Source organism: Meriones unguiculatus, chromosome 17 (assembly GCF_030254825.1).
Source record: "Meriones unguiculatus strain TT.TT164.6M chromosome 17, Bangor_MerUng_6.1, whole genome shotgun sequence".
NCBI classification, from domain to species: Eukaryota; Metazoa; Chordata; class Mammalia; order Rodentia; family Muridae; genus Meriones; species Meriones unguiculatus.
In genome coordinates, this window is record NC_083364.1 from 93404607 (window position 1) to 93422064 (window position 17458).

General features: G+C 46.1%; 1 protein-coding gene across 1 annotated transcript in view; it reads left to right on the top strand.

Annotated features, from left to right (window-relative positions):
* The window catches only part of Il10rb (interleukin 10 receptor subunit beta), a 48601-nt gene extending 35677 nt beyond the window's left edge, over positions 1 to 12924 (top strand). The window contains exon 9 of the transcript XR_009587038.1: positions 10156 to 12924. The gene's annotated coding sequence lies outside the window, so the exon portion shown is untranslated. The remainder of the gene's footprint in view (positions 1 to 10155) is intronic.
* Positions 12925 to 17458: the final 4534 nt, after the last annotated feature.

Genomic DNA, 17458 nt, shown 5'->3' on the forward strand with positions numbered 1-17458 from the left:
TCCTCAGTGCTTGAGACAACAAAGGTGCCCAGATGTTACTTACTGAGACTCCTTCCGCTTTCGGGTTTACCATTCTTCCTCAGCCTGCTGGTGACCTTGGTGCTCGTGGCAAACAGAGGGGCGCTTCTTGTCAAGGTTTAAGGAACTATAATCCTTCTACCCTCGCCAGGCTGTGTTACCGGTTCTTCAGTGAGCCACCTCTGCCGGCAGACCTCAGGCGTCAGGAGCTTCCTGCCCGGGAGTGCGTGCTCACCTGCCTGCTTTACATCAGAGGAGTGGAGTGCTGGGAGATGAGGCCTATATACCCGTCAGCTTTCAAGGACTGTCACAAATGCCCGAGACAATTAACATGAAAGAGAAAAAATGGTTTTGGCTTACAGTTCTGGAGACTTCCGTCCATCTGGCCCATGATCAGTTTGGTTGCGATGTTTTAGGGACCATTACAAAAGCAGCAGGGTAGAAATGTGTGGTGTGCCAAGATGCTCATGTCATGTTGGGTTTGGGAGGAGGAGTGAAAATGAAGAGACTCGATCCATTTTGAGAGCAACTCATTGTCACTCAAAGGCCTGTCACTAACCCCACCATGCCCAAAAATGCCAAGGTAGAGCCAAGGCCAACACATGGGACTATAAGAAACAAGCAGATCCGAACTCATCATATCTGTGTCCAAACTTCCTGAGGGAGATGGGAGAGAAAGCTGGGAGGGAACTGCCAAGGGCTGAAGTAGGCTGATTCAAGAGCTACATACTTCCACAGCTGAATGTAGTGACTCGGAAGTGTATCTGTATATCTAAGTGTGAGATCTGAGAGAGACAGGGGAGGGAAGGAGAGAGAGAGAGTGAACCTGATTTTCCTTTAAAAGGCATCAAAGAAATATCCAAAGAACAGAGTAGCATGATAGAAGCCTCAGAATACCCATGTGCAATAAAGTTCTGTGTAGGTTTTCAACCCACATCTCCCCCTCCCTCCAGTATCTCTAAATTTAAAAGTATTCTCTGAGCTTTGGCTAGTGCAGTCTAAACATGAGGAGTCAAACTAGGAAATGTGGTGCTAAGGTAGCTCCTCTCCCGGCCTTTCTGGGCCTTGGGTGGCTTGGCACCCAGGTATCACCAGGTCTTCTGGCCCAGCTGGCTCTTCCCACAGTGGCCACTGTCACTCTCCTGTCTCGGCTTTGATTTCCCCAGCAGCATGATTATCCTACCTGTCTGTTTCCATCTGACTAGTGTCTTTGAAGAGGAAGCCAGAAGCAAAACCACCAGGTCAAGAGTTTCCTACTGGCTCCCAGTTCTCGAAATACCTTCTCAAAACAAAAGGCCTGCCACCTTTCTTCCTCTAGCTGTAAGTCAGACTCTACACATTTGGAGATGTGTGCACGTTTGGAGACCTCATACCGAGCCCCATTCCTGTGTGCAATGAATACCTGTCAACAAAATAATACACAATCGGCTCATTATGGGCTGCATCCTTTTTAGAACATTCTAGATGCTCAGCAACAACTGCCGTTGTTCACTTCCCATCCCTGGGATGGGTCTTCTCTGAGAAATGCTTACAAATACTGTTGAGGGAAAATGTTTTAGACTAGATCTGGTGGCACATGCCTGTTAATCTGAGCACTGAGGAAGCTGAGGATGTGTTTGTGGGGAGTTCAAGGCTAGCCTTGGCTAGAGTGAGACTCTGTCTCGATAGATAGATAGATAGATAGATAGATAGATAGATAGATAGATAGATAGATAGATAGATAGATAGATAGATAGATAAAGCAAGGAAGGGAGGATAAGAGCAAAAAAACAAACAAAGCAACATGTTTAATTCTTTGTTATCTTTAGTTTGGGTGGCTGTGGGGACTATGTAACAAGTATTTAGATGTCCCCCACTGAATGGAGGTCACCTAAGGTTGAACGAGACAAGGCTGACAGAGCCAGAGGGAGAATGTGTGATGGCTGATGAGCTCCACTTGTGATCACAGTGGTGACGGATCTTCTGAAGAGCTATGGGACCCAAACATGTGTTCTCAGAATGACTGCCTGCAGGGTGCTCTCTGTGAAAAGCATCCGCTGAGTCCTCCTCTGGCACATGCTCATACATGTACAAGCATGCTTATTGCATGTAGACAAGATGGAACAGAACAAAATTAATACTCTGAAGGCAGCAAGCACCGGTGGCAGACTTAGTATTATTGACTCAAAAACAATGGCTCTCCTCTTAAAGGGAAAAAGAGAGTTTATTCTGGAGGCAGTTTGAGTGACCGTGGCCCAGGAACACAGATTTCAGTTACCCCAAATTTCTTATTCTGATGTGGAAGCGGTTTCATGAGGTTTTACCGATTACAAAACAAAGAAAGTCATAAATCAAGACAACTTTTTAAAATTTTGGTGGGTACCAGAGAGGCAGTTACAGCAAGATGGAGATGAGTTTTCATAGGTCATCAGATGCTAAGTTAATAGATTCCAAAGGCTTTCCATTGATTAGTCACAGGATCTTAGCTCCAACACAGAGGTGAGCAAGGAATGGTTACCGGGAGGTGGCTGCCTAAAACTAGCTGAAGATAAGGTAATTAGCCTTTGGGCCTGGAACATTCCAGTCTCTCTAGTACTTTCTAGTTCTCTAGTTCTCATCACTCAGTTATTCGTGGCAGACACAGCTTCCTTCCAGGAGTTCTCATTCATGGTCAGAATGGCACATTTGAGCAAAGGCCAGAAGGAGGTGAAAGAAAACAATTTGTGAATCCAAGGGACTTCGTTCTCAGGTGGAACAACAGGTTCCAAAACACTCTGGAAACAACCTTTGCAATGCTCCCAGATCAGCAAAGGGTCTGTGGTGGCTACAGTAGACACACTCAGGGGCAGAGGGAAAGGAGACGTAGAAAGTCTTCAAAGTCTGCAGTCAACAGGAAGTGAATTGAACCCTAGCTGAATCTGAACCCAGAGTCCAGACTTAATCATGCCATTATGTTCCCGAGGGTAGCTCAAGACAGCGCCTTACAAACAGTAGGTTTGCAGTGACGAAGGTCTCCAGCACGGAGGGCTGGAGAGGCACTCAAACTTCTACATGACTCCATCTGCAGGTTTCAAAACAACATCCTTAGTTCTTAGCACTGAGCGCTCAGAGGGGCAGGCAGATCTAAGTCAAGAGAGCACCCAGCATCTTCTGGAGGATGGAGATCTGCTGTGTTATTGACCATCTGAACAGGGCAGGGGGAATGAGTTCCCTCAGCACCTGCATGCAGAAATCTCCCTCATTCAGCCACCATCACACACACTAGCCCAAACTGTACTTCAGAAGGAATGAAGCAGTCCTCCAGGCATCTCTTGTGAGGAGTGAGTGAGTGCAACCTGCAGCCTGTGAACAGAGAGACTGCGAGAGGGTTCTTTACCGTTCAGTTACTCAGATGGTGAGCAAAACATTTGTGGTTCTTTTGAAATCGTGAAAATGTAGAGAAAGCTACTAAGGGGATGGTATTCACAATGTAAACATGGTTCTGGTCATTAAACAGTCCCCTCAGTATGCTGATCTGGGGGATCCATTTCGTGAACGGGCCTGTGTTCACCAGAAGGCATCTTCAAGACTACCTCTTATTTTCAACCTGAAGAAAACCGCTGAGCAGTGCTGTGCTCTAGGCAGGAACTGTGACACTCTACTAAGACCTACAAGGTGGACCTGTGTCTATGTGACCCTCCTACCGGTGTCAGTGTGGTCTCCTAAATGGCTTTAAGATAAAGTTTTTTTCTTCTGTGGCACGATGGGGGAATCCAAAGGAGTGACGCCAGCAAGATATCTGATTAGAGTCATCTTCCCCAGCAGCGAAGGAAGTATGAAATCCCATAAACAGCTCCACCCAGCTCCACTGACCGAGGAACAAAGCTGGAGAGCGGCAAGGGGTGGCAGGATCCCTGTAAGACACAAAACCCCCAAGGCAGCACCACAGAGAGTGCAGGCCACTGTGTCTCACCTAGGTGGCTTCCTGCCAGGGTGGCTCAGCACTGAGCCAAACATCTTCCAAGGAAAAGGTAGGCTGAAGACATCGGCAGTCCCAAATGGTCTCCATTACCACTTGAGACCATTACAAAGGAACCCCTATTGTCCTCACAGGCCTCACACTTGACAGAGCAGCCCAGAGGCCACAGCTGAACTGCCACAGCATTGAAGCCCACACTAGACACCTTTCCCGCTGGGATCTAAGCCACTATGGCTTGGTGCCATCTTGAAAACAGTTCCATTGCTAGACTGTCTCTTGCCCTGGGGGCTGGCATCCACGGTAGCTTTCTCTTCTTGAGACTCCACAGTTCTTCTACCATGTTATACAGGTGCCCAGAATACCACAATCCCAGCTGCTCAGAGCTCAAGTCCAGCAGGAAGAGGGAAGCCTCAGGCTCGGCCAGTATGACCTCCTATGCTCCAGCAGATGTGCACAGAGGGGAAGCTGACACGCAGCCAGCAGCCTGACGCGCCCATGTGTGTCTGTGGCCAGCCCAACAGCTAGCCAGAAGTCACTGCCTCCCAACCAACAAGACCATCCCACACCTGACCAAACCACAGTGCCCACCACACCCAAATGAGGCCCAACAGCCTGCAAAATGGCAACCTTCCCTATTTTTTTGGAGAGCTTGCTGAATAGCCAACCTTGTCACACACTTTCACCTAGTCTAACAGCCAGCCAGATAGCAGCTCAGTGCCCTTGTGAGCCTGCTACAGAGGTATACAGTCCACAGCACCCAGGCACACCCAAGTCCAGCCCAACGGTAACTTGGATATTGGCCCCATCCACCCTGGAACCTGCTGTACATCTGGTAACTGATAGTATCCACAGACACCTGTTCTGGTCCTGCTGCCAAACACACAGTGGCCCAACCCCGGCAAAGCCAAGCCACGCCACCACAATTGCACATATAGCCAGCCCCGACCACTGACACACTGAGGCTGCATGTTCTGTGGAGACCAGTGAACAATCTGGTAGCCACAGTTTCAGTTTTCACAGCTGAGACTATTAAATGGGCAACAAGCCACAGTGAAAAAATAACAAGAGCCACATGTGCTGCCATACGCCTTTAATTCCAGAATTTGGGAGGCAGAAGCAGGTGGATCTCTGTGAATTCAAGACCAGCCTGGTCTACACAGAGAGCTGTACACAAGCCAGGGCTACATAGTGAGACCCTGTCACAAGGAAAGAAATCAAACTAAATTAAAAATAAATAGAGAGCAAGAGAGAGCAAACTATGATCAAAGTCAGTGTTCAAAGCACCCTGCAGAAACTAGCTGGGAAGGTCACACGGAGACAGCCAGCTGGGGCTTCCAGGAGAAAGTCACATGAAGGTCACACGGAGACAGCCAGCTGGGGTTTCCAGGAGAAAGTCCTGGGCAGGTAGTGTCCCACCTAAATAGGCTACCAAGTAGAAGCACAAATAAGAAGCCGGTGGGGGCACACGCCTCTAATCCTAGCACTTAGGAGGCAGAGGCAGGTGGACCTCTGAGTTCAAGGCAAGCCTAGTCTACAGAGTGGGTTCCAGGACAGCCAGGGCTACACAGAGAAACCCTGTCTCCAAAAACAAACAACATCAGGAAGTCAATGTCATCCCATAGGGAGCCTCCAAGACGTCCATCAGAAACCACTCAAGGAAGAGGAAGCCCCATGTAAGCGCCAGCTGCAGTGCCTGGTGGACAGCAGCTCAGGCAGAGCCAGCTGTCTCTTCAGAAACTGGCTGGGGAAATTGAGGCAGCCACCTGGAGTTCTCCATTGAGCTTTCTCTCCATGGCTCAGCTTCTGGCTTCTCCTTCTCACTGCAGAACTTTCGTATTATAGGATAAGTGATAGTAACCTCTAGCCATTCTCAAAGGCACGAGAGTTTCTTGGTTTTTGTTCTTTTTTTTTTTTTTTTTTTCTGTTCTCTTTGCTCTGTGTAAAGGAAGCCTGGGAAGGTGGAGGCAGCCCAGCCACAGACAAAGGGCCTTATAGGACACTTATAGGACACTTTGAGACGAACATGCTTTAGTCTGAAATGGGGGGCAGCTCACTACCAAAGCCAACTTCTCAGTGACTTTAAATAGCACATGACACTTTACCAAAGTAATGTTAATTTCACACTGCTAGTGTGCATGCCCCGGGAGCCATATGCCCAAATTTTTTGGGGGGAAGGGGGATTGTGTGTGTGTGTGTGTGTGTGTGTGTGTGTGTGTTGCATTCATGTGATTGTATGAGTGTATACACCCATGCACCCACAGGAGGAGGCCAGAACAGGACATTATGTGTACTGGCTGGTTCTATGTCAACTTGACGTAAGCGAGAGTCATTAGAGAAGAAGGACCTCAGTTGAGGAAATGCCTCCATGAGATCCAGCTGTAGGCGTTTTTTGTAATTAGTGATTGATGGCGAAGGGCCCAGCCCATTGTGGGTGGTGCCATCCCTGGGCTGGTGGTCCTAGATCTATAAGAGAGCAGGCTGAGCAAGCCTTGGGGAGCAAGCCAGTAAGTAGCACCCTCCATTGGCTCTGCACCAGCTCCTGCCTCCAGGTTCCTGCCCAGCTTGAGTGCCTGTCCTGACTGCCTTCGGTGATGAAGAGCAATGTGGAAGCGTAAGCTGAATAAACCCTTTCCTCCCCAGCTTGCTTTTGGTCATGGTGTATGGTTGCAGCAACAGAAACCCTAACTAAGACATCCAGTGTCCTCCTCTTTCTCCCTACTGCCTTGAGTGGAGGTGTTTTCCTGAAGCCAGATGTTAGAGCTGTTAACAGCAGAGCTGGCTGGGCCAGTGAGCTCTTGGGGCCTGCCTGTATCTCTCCCTGGGCTGGAGTGCCAGGCAAACACAGCTGTGCCTGGTGTTCCCCATGGGTTCTGATTCAAATTCAGGTCTCTGTCCTGAGAAGACCTGCTCAGGGACCCAGGAGGACTAGCCTAACCCCTCTGAGGACAGCTTTCTTCAGTAGGCCCCGCCTCTTAAAGGTCCACACCACATTGAGGCTAATGTCTCCAACACGTGAACTTTGAGGGCACAAACCACATCCAAGCCGTAAGAGCAGCACTAAAGCATCCTGCAAGAGTCCAAGCCTTGCCACTCTTGACAGAACTGCATTGTATTCGCCATACACTTGGATACATAGTGGGTTGTTTTTTTGTTTTTTTTTTTGTTGTTGTTTTTCTAAAAAGAATAAGATGGCTGTTTCTGCTTAAAGTGAAAAAGTTAAAATATTTTATGACTAGGTAAAGAAGTTGTTCATGTGACCACCATTTGTTAGGTCCCCTAATTAGGAAGAAAATTCTAAATATCCTACCAGCACTAATGAGAATTAATATATAGAGATTTATTTTGTGTGTATAAGAGGTTTGCCTGCATGTATGTATGTGTGCCATGTGTGTGCCTGGTGCCCATGGTGGCCAGAAGAGGGCACTGGATTCCCTGGAACTGGAGTTTCAGATGGTGTTGTGAGGCCTCCTTGTGGATGCTGGGCATTGAACTCCAGCCCCCACTAATGAGAAAGTTCGACAGCTACAAGTTACAATGGAATGACACCCAAAAACTATGTGTCAGGGGCTGGAGAGATGGCTCAGTGGTTAAAAGCACCACCTGCTCTTTCAAAGAACCTGGGTTCAATTCCCAGCACCCACATGGCAGCTCACAACTGTCTGTAATGCCAATTCCAAGGGATCTGACACCTTCACACTAATGTACATTAAAATAAAAATTAAATAAATTTTAGAAAACTGTAAGTCACATCAGAACATAAGAAAGGAGCAGTGACTTCAAGAGTCGCAGTTGTGTGGGCTGGAGAGAGGGTTCAGTCTGTAAAGGGCCTTGCTGTAGAAGCATGAGGCTCTCAGCTCAACCTCTAGAAGGCATGTCTAAAAAGAAAAATGCCAGGTGAGGCAGTACGCGCCAGAAAGTTCAGCCCTGGGGAAGTGGAGAGGGCTGATTCCTCTGCTGTGCTGGATGAGCAGCCTCGCCTACCTCACAAGCCCGAGGCCAATGAAACACTGTCCCAAAAATTAAGGTAGACATTGCCTCCTGAGGAATGGCACATGAGAGTGTCTTCTGACCTCCAAACACACATGTGCACCCATGCGAATGCATATAGACATGAGCACACGCACATTATAATTACCTAAGTGAGAAAAAGACCAAGGTTCTCTGAACTGATGTTTCTCGTAGTGTGCTCCTTGGTCCAGAAAACTCTGAACCATCAGAACTGTATTAGAAATGCTCCCTCTGGCTCCATCCCAGACCGACTGGCTTAAGACCCTGGGTCTGCATTTTAGTCTGTGTTTTAGTGAGTATAAATGAGAACCGCAGCCTTGGTGAATGCAGAAGACAAATGTGCATTCTGAGTCTGTTAGAGCCTCCGGGGCTCTATTTTTGTAGTATAAAAACGCCCTGTTGTGGGAGAGATAAGCAGATGTGAAGCCATTGGCAGGAGCTGTCACCGAAGCTGCAGTGTGTGCGCTCCACCTGCTCGTGAGGGTTGTGGCCCGACAGTCTTAGGACAGACCTGCCGCATCCTAAATCTTTGGGTGCCACCCAAGTTGGCAGGATAAAGCACCTTAGAGAAAGCTCAGAGAGGAAATCTGTGTCTCCTCGCCAGAGCCTCTTCTTGACCTTTTTGTGAGGAAGTGGGGAAAAGGGTGTCACTCCCCCTTCCTGAGATGGGGCTGAATGCTGGCTTTCCCTGGAGAAGGGACAGCGGCAGAGCAGAGGGGAGGTGACGTGGGAAGGGAAGTCCTCCAGTAAGCCTGGCCTTGAGCTTGCCAGCTCATAACCCTGTGAGCAACATCCTGAAGCTCGTGCAGAGCACATGACTCGGCCATCCTGGCCAAGGATGAGGCAGAGAATTTCTCCCCTCCACTGGTTAGTCACTGCTTACAGGATGGCCTGGGTGATAACAATTCCAAGAACTTCTGGCCTGCACCTACCAAAAGTTATCATACACGCACAGACATGAAGGATCGCAGAGTCATCGGCCGCTCACCAGCCGTGCTGGTGTACTCAAGAACAGGGAACCGTGTCTCGTCCAGGGCCTCAGATTGGCAAATGAAGATTCAGGCCCTGCTTAGTGGAAAGTTTATTTTCTTTTCTTCCTGAAGCAGCAAAGAAGTTCTGCGGATGTGATTACAGCACCCTGCCCTTGGGAGCAGCTAGGTCAGCCATTTCCAATAGCAGTTACTATTGTTCGTTCCATGACATAAAAACACCTACAGAAAGAATATCTGCAAAGACAGTCATCCCTGGGGAGCAAATCCAGAGAGAAAGCTCATTTGAGAATTCCAGGCACTGCCTCAGCTTTCCCAGTTCCTGCTGAATGTTGTGAGAGCCCAATTTGATGATGTCACTTCTAATTGTTGCTGTTTGTTCTTTTGCTTGGAAGCCTTGCCCATGGGGACATGCTGCTCTGCCTGGGACTCCGGAAGTCCAGCTGGCTGCCTTCAGGGGCTTTTCCAAGTTAATTTCTAGCAGATTTTTTCAATGCCCAAGTAGAGAGATGATGTTTTGCTATGTATGCATGTGTGTATGTCTGTCTGTCTGCTTGTCTATCTATCTAAGCTATCTACCTATCATCTGTCTATTTATCCATCTATCCATCTATCTTCCTCCCTCCCTCTTACTATCCATTCTTTTACTTTGCCTTTTCTAACAAGCTTATTCATTCAAAACCGAAAGTATGACTACATATCTCATTCTCAGGACCATACAAAACATGAAGGAATAGCACTGTGGACTGAACTGCTTCCATCTCAGATCTGTGTACCGAACCCTAATTCTCAGCACGACTGCACTTGGAGATAAGGCTGGTAAAATTGGTTAACTTGGGGGAGTCATCAGAGAGCTTACTCCCTCCACCATGTGAGGACTGAGCAACAAGGCAGCCATCTGAGAGCCAGGAAAAAGCCTCACAGGGAACTGAGTAATCTATTGCCTTGATCTTGGACTAGAAATTATTAAAACAAAACAAAACAAAAAAATTCCTATTGTTTTGTGGTCTGTGGTATTTTGTCAGACAACCTGAGGCTATAGAAGCCACGCCTACTTGGCGAGCATATCAAAGTCTCTCAAACATATCTTGCAAGATGCATCCTAGTTTGAAAACTTAAGTTTCTAAGGTATTTTAATATTTTTTTGTAAACTCTACTAAAATATCTCATTTAGTAAAATTTAATATTGTCATTCACATTCAGGTATAGTAGCTCAAAGGAGGATCATCACAAATCCACATACAGATCTCAGCTTAAGCTTCCTCGTGAGCCCGAATGGAAGGCTGCTTCTCTCTGCTCCGTGGTCCAGGGACAGGAGTTCCCCACTGGTTTCTGCACAAGGATTCTCCAGTACCCGGTAAATGAGACAGACAGCACAGCAAGTCGGAGTCTCTGGTCAGCTGTGCTTCCAGGAGCAAAGGGGGCCCGCCTGTTGGAACCCCAGGATTCCAAGCCAGCTGCAACTGGCATGCCCTGGAAACAAATACTAGGAATTGTATTTTCTAGATGCCTTTTGAAAAACGCTGTAAGGTGTCTATTTAAAGGCTCCATTTCAACTGTCATTTTTGCTGAGTTGTGGCATGCAAAAGATAATGTTCTAGTATGCATGTTTCAATTATAAATATCAATGAATATATTGAAAACATACTTTCAAATACATTATCAAAGCCCCTTCCCTGTTAGATCTATGTAACTAAAAATATGTAAAAGCAACTTCTCTCAGCTCTGAAGTGGTGCAAAGATGAGGGCTGAATATGGAGGCCTAAAAACTAAAGGTTTCTTTTTGTTGTTTTTGTTTGTTTGTTTGTTTGTTTGTTTTATCTGTCAGATGAATGGTAATGCCAGGAAGCCACTGTTCTCCTGTTTCTCTCTCTGCTTTCTGCACTCCTTGCTCTTCTATTAGGATTCATGTTTTTCACATTTAGTCCAAAAAGAAATTTATGTGATATCTGTTCTTTTTAAAAATTGAGCTAATTCTAGCCAGTCAGTGCTGGCAATGCCCTTAATCCCAGCACTTGGGAGGCAGAGGCAGGTAAATCTCTGAGTTCAAAGCCACCCTGGTCTACAGAGAGAGTTCCAGGAAGTCAGGGCTACACAGAGAAGCCCTATCTCAACTACTCCCCCCACAAAAAATAATTATACTAATCCCAGCACCAGGAAGGCTGAGACAAAAAGATCACAAGTTCAAGGCTAGCTTGGGCTACAAAGCAAGAAAGACCCTGTCTCCAAAACAACAACAAAAAACTGATCTGGGACTGGTGCCAGCAGGTCTCAGTACTGTGCAGCTCTGGTACTGACCCATTTACCTCCTTCCAGGGACATGGAGAGAAAAGGTCTGCCTCAAAAAATGATGCTATTGTTGTCCTTATGAAAATAAACTTCTCCTTTTAAATACAAATCAGAACCCAAAGATTACAAGAAAGAAGAGAGAGACAGCCCACATTAATATATATATACACATATATAGAGAGAGAGACAGAGAGAGAGAGCCATTGGCTTTCAAAGAAATAGATTATTGAAACAGAAGAAAATGTCATGAAAACGAATCTTAAAATATGTTATATTAGTGCATAAATAAATGGGGAAATCTACATGCATATGCATGTGTATAAAAATACAAGAGAAGTTTAAAATTAAACACATAATTCTAGATATAAAAAAAGTTTTCAATAAATCACCTAGAAATAAAAACTAAAGAGGACAAAATATGAGCCATCAGTGGTCAATCCAAGAAGTACAGTTTTTCTGTTAGGAAGAATAGCAGAGTAAGAGTCAGGAGGCTTTAATCTCAGCACTTAGGAGGTAGAGGCAGGTGGATCTCTATCAGGCTAGCCTAGTCTACAGAGCAAGTTCCAGGATAGCCAGAACTATACAGAGAAACCCTATCTCAGAAAGAAATAATAATAAAATAAAAGTAAAAAATAACAAAGTAAAGAAAGTTAAGAGGAACAAGAACTTAAAACAGTGCAACAATTAGACTTCTGCTTGTGGCCATGATATCAGGCCTGATGCATCCTCTTGTTTCAGCTGCTAATACACTTTAGAATGACCGGTGGGGAGCTAAGTTGATTTCAGATACCAGACATGGCAAGTGTGACAGTGACTCTTGACAGGAGGAAATAAATTATTTTTTAAAACTCCACAACTGTTCATGCTAACTCCAGAGAATGTCTAGCCTTGGCCCAGGGAAGAAGAAAAACCCAAGGTTGGGTTGGGGCTGAGGAAGAATTGAAAGAGAGAGATAGGAGGCCATGAGGGTTAGAAAAACAGAGCACAGAACTAGAAGAGAAGAGAGCTACGTAGAGAGAGAGCTCTAGAGAGCTAGAAAGGGCCTTCAGAACCATTCAGCTACATGCAAATCAAGCACTGAGTGGTCTATCCCTAGGCCCAGACAGGGCTGAGCCTGGGCAGAGGGCTCAGAACTCACTGATCTTTGGGTAATGAAGAGATGCTACCCCACTGCCACAGCAGGATGGCTTACACTAAACCCTTCTCTAATTCTACCCAACAAAGGGGAGTCTTCAAATGGCTAATCCTATGTACACCTAAGCATGCCCTAAAACAAAGCTCTAGCCTGTTTATAGGAATGCAAAAACTCCCAGCTCTCAACAAAGCAAATATTATAAAGCTTGGGAGTCACTCAGTAATTGCCAAGCATTCTGAGAGTCAGAAAATGAAGTGTATTATGAGAAGTTATTAGAATTACTAGCCTGGGACACGGGAATAATTAATAAAGGCTGGAGAGACGGTTTAGTGGGTAGTCTACTTGCTATGCAAACGTGAGGGCCAGAATTCAAATCCCCAGGACCTACATAAATGCTGGGCAGGTTGAGTGGCTTCCTGGAATCCCAGCACTTGGTAAGGAGAGACGGAATCCTTGTAGTAAGCTGGCTAGCTAGACTAGCCAGAACTGGTGCGCTCCAGGTTAAATAAGAGACTCTGCCTCCACAAATGGAGATGGATTGAGGAAGACATCTGCCCTCAACTTTGGGTGCACACACACATATACTTGAACCATACCACACACTTAGGTTCACACACTGGATGTGTACACACATGCAATACACATGGCATGCATGTAAAAGAAATCAAATAGTTAAAATATATTTCATATGCTCAAAAAGACAGAAAAAAATATATAAAGCTAGGTGGCGGTGGCACACACCTTTAATCCCAGCTCTCGAGAGGCAGAGGCAGTTGACAGAGTGAATTCCAGGACAGCCAAGGTTACACAAAAAAACTTTGTCACAGAAAGAACGAAAATATATTAAAATGTGAAAGACAAAATGACTCAATCAAAATTCTAAACATGGAAAGTATAATATCTTCAATATGTAAAATGAAAAAATCATTCATCAGATTAGGGTCTCTTATGAGATAGTGCAGAGAAAAACCAGCAATGATCTCAAGGATCAGCTGTAGGCACTCTGAAAAGTGGGGAAGAGAGAGGGATGGTTAGGAGTGAGGAGCATCCAGAAGCTTCCAGCCCATCCGAGGTGGAAACCCAAGATTTTCTCCCGGGTATGTAGTATCCTTCAGGCTCTCTGCAGCAGAACCGGGTCTCACCTGTGCCCTCTCAGCAGAAAAACAACACTCATGGCGTCCAGGGCAGCGGGAACCAGTGTTCATGGAGGGCCAAGCACTGTCTCAGCTCTTCGCAGGCCTTACTTTAGGCCTTACCACACCACTGTGACGTAGATGCTGCTTGGGTCTTATAAATAAGGCTGAATAATTTGCCTACAGGCTTACGGGGCGGGAATACCCACCAACCCAAGCTGACTTCAGAGCACATTCTTAACCAGTGGGCCTGGTGTCTGTGTTAGGATCCACGTTTTCCAGTTGGAAAGACATACAGCTGTCCACACGTGAAAACCACCATTTTGCCTGTCTACAGCCAGTACTCAGCCCAGCTGCGAGCTCTCTTCAAGCCACCCTGGAAACAGGCTTTCAGACATGCTGTTCACGGTATGCGCAACAGGAACCTTGCCTTTTCCCGGTCCATACTCCACCTTAATCCCTTCACTCTCCCTGTTGTAAAGGAACTGAATGGGTCTGCTCCCCCACTACCACTCTTGGCTGCCATTAACATCCGGCCTGAGGAAAGAGCACCATGGGAAATGAACCCTGGACGTTGCAGAATAGATCTGCTCAAGTGGCTCTCATCATCCGGGACATAGTTCCTTTCTGTTTGTTCAGAAGGAAGGGAGGGCTTGTCTGTCTGTCTGTCTGTCTGTCTAGGAAGGTCCTAGAGCCATGGCTTCTAAATGAGGTGCACACAGGGGAGAATTTCTGTCGAAATAAAATGACTTGCATCGTTAGTGAGAAATACATGAAGCCTTCTTAATATTTGACATATGGACTCGCACCTGCACTCTCGCTCAGTCCCAAATGTCATCGGGTTTCAAGTCATCGAGTACCCACTCAGCGATGTGTGACACACCCACGGGGGGGAAGCCCTCTGGGTGGAACTGTGACCAGCTTTCTGCCTGTTCTCCTTCACAGCCTCTTGCAGTGTCTACCCATTTACTTCAGCAGATGGCTTTCTATAAGTTCACTATTTGTGGCTAATTTAATGCTCATGCAACAGACAAGATTTCTGCAAATAAACTGAAAATTAAAGAAAACACTGTTAATAGCACAATTGGCCCTTCTATTGTAACACAGGAAATGTAAAAGACAGTGAGAATCTGATCAGGAAAAAAAAAGTCACCACAAAGAGTACCTGCAAAATACACCAACCTTTGTCATTGACCTGTCACTTCTTCCTGTGTTAACATTAACCCTGGCATATTAGCTAATGACAGTAGGAAGCCATTATATTAGGATGACATCTCCCTTAAAAAAAAATCTGCAGTTTTTTCAGAAGTATGTTGAGTCATTGTTCATTCATTTGGTTCTGTACTAAATTTCACAACCACTGACAATATTTAGAAGTTGCTTCGTAAACTCTTAAAAGGATAAAAACAAAACCCATGTTTTCCCTTAAATTTAGTATGCTGCTAAACTACACCGTATCCCTTTAAGAGCGCATTAACAAGGATCACACTTGGCAGTCGTCACTGTCCCCCTCTATGCCAGTGCGCTATGAAGTGCAGCTGTTTCCAATGTGCTCTTGGCATAAGTGAAAAACAGGAGTCGAAGTTACACACTCAATAACTCACTGATAAAATGGTTTAGTGCCCAGATTTTGGTTTCTAAATTATTCTGACAAAAAGCAGGTGCTCTGGAGAGATGACTCATTTCCAAGCAGGGACAGGAACAGTACAAACACAGAAACAGCCTGTGGTCAGTCAGCAAGCCTGCAGGGCCTGGGTCTGTGCAGCTATGAGAGCTCTACCTGCCCCTACACAAAGGGGAAACAGCCAACATGTTAGTACATCTTTCAGACTAAATGTTTCAGACCTTTGAGCTCATTTTTCTCAAAATTAAGAAGCAACCTATTCCAACTAGTTTGTCCTTGTTATTATTAAAAATGTTTACACAATATAGTTTGATTATGTTTCCTTCTAATTCCTTCCAGATCCTTCCTACCTACCCAATTCTATGTTCTTTTTCTCTCTTTAACAAACACAAAAATGAAAATTAAAATACACAAGCAAAAAAAGACAGTAAGATTTAAAAAATGCCCAAAGAAAGGGAAACAAAAAGTCTACAAAAATATGATTGAGTTTGGTTTGTGTTGGCCAACTACTTCTGGGCATGAGGCCTGCTCTGAACTGCAGAGCAGTTAATATGGTAATCTCACTGGTTAATGTACCCAGTGAGATTTCATTGGGAATTTTTTTTTTTCCTTTTACAAACAGGTCTCAATTGCCGATAGCTTCTTGGTTAGGGGTTACTGTCAGGTCTCAACCCCAGGGCAAATGGCTGAGATATAGTTACAGTATCACAGTAGACTCTGGCCACCAGGATCTCCCAGCATCCCTCAGTCCCTCCCCCTACAGGGTCCTCATGGCTGGCATACCCTGTGCCCTACCCACAGGGACTGGGCTGGGCTGCCCTTCCTTATATAACCGCTTTGGCTACACTGGCCCTTTGATGGCCTTTGGCCTCTTGCCCTCTTGGCTGCACTCCTGATTCCCCTCTGCCCTCTTTGCTCTCCTCACATGGCTGGTTCCGTTTACCATCCAGGTCCTCTCTGGACTCTCCCAGATGTCTCTGCCTCTGCCTTTGGCTAGGCTCTCCCTCAAATCTACTGTATTTTCCCTTATATCTGTAATAAAACCCCAACCCATAGGAGCAGTTGTTCCCCACTTTATTTTATTCATTGTCCGATTTCTGCTCTCAGCATTCAGCTCCCATGTGGCTTCAGCGTAGGCCTTGTACTTGCTGCCACAATCTCTGAGTTCATGTGTCCATCAGCACTGCTGTATCTGGCCTCCAGCTATAGATCTGTGTTAATTTTCCCAGGTCAGTGGTTCTCAACCTTCCTCACACTGAGACCCTTTAATGCAGTTCCTCATGTTATGGTGACTATTTTCATTGCTACTTCCTAACTGCAATTTTAAATATCTGTGTTTTCCGGTAGTCTTAGTTGACTCCTGAACTCTTGGCCAGCGAGAGTGGAATTTTTAACAACAACCATAAGTATGCGTCACTGGGAATGTTCTTCAGTATGCTTTAGTAGCCACTCCCCAAAATGTTCTTCCTTCCAGATCTCCTTACGGTCATTTTTCTAGCTAGACAACTGGCAACCCCAGGTCGCTGGATCGTGAAAATCAAACCCCAAGATGATTGACTCATGAAATGAAATCTAAAGGGCTTAAGAACAAGTCCTAACAGCCAGTTACTAAAATCATTGCTCACTTAAAATGCATGATTTTATGGCAGACTTTATGGCATGATTTTAAGCATGATTTTAGATAGCAAAGGGGGGGTCCTTCGCTATCTGCCTGCTCAGATTACCAGCATGTGTTACCACGCCCGGTTCAATTATTTTCTTTTTGCCGCTACAGGGTATGGAACCTAGGACCCCATGCCTGTTTGTCCCGGAGTTGACAACGTCCCTCATCTGTTGTTTTTAAATTTCATTTTGCATATTTTCACAGCGTGGTCTTAAAGTATGTAGGTAAACAACCTTATGAAAGGCAAGCTCAAACTGTTCACTGATAGGTGCCAAGGAAGCATAATCTCAGAGACATTGATTCTAGAGCCCAGGCCCGCGACCCCGCACACTGGGAACCACCTGCCTCTCAAGTGCCTTACTGGTCCCAGGGACTGGCCCTCGGCCCCCGGGGGTCCCCACACTAAGTTCTAGGCCGGGGACTCAGCGACCCCTAGCGGAACAGCTTGCACGCTCAGATAACAAACTAGCCAGGTGCAAAAACAAGAAACAGAGGACGGTGCGTCAGCTTTGCGCGTGCGCTCTGGCAGCGCGCCGCCTCCATCCCTGCGGTTGGGCAATTAAAGGCACGTTTCCAAGACGAGGGGGTAGGCCACGACCTGTCACCGCTCTGAGAGCAAGACCCAGACCCGATTCTACAGAGTTCAAGAAACAGGAGGAGCT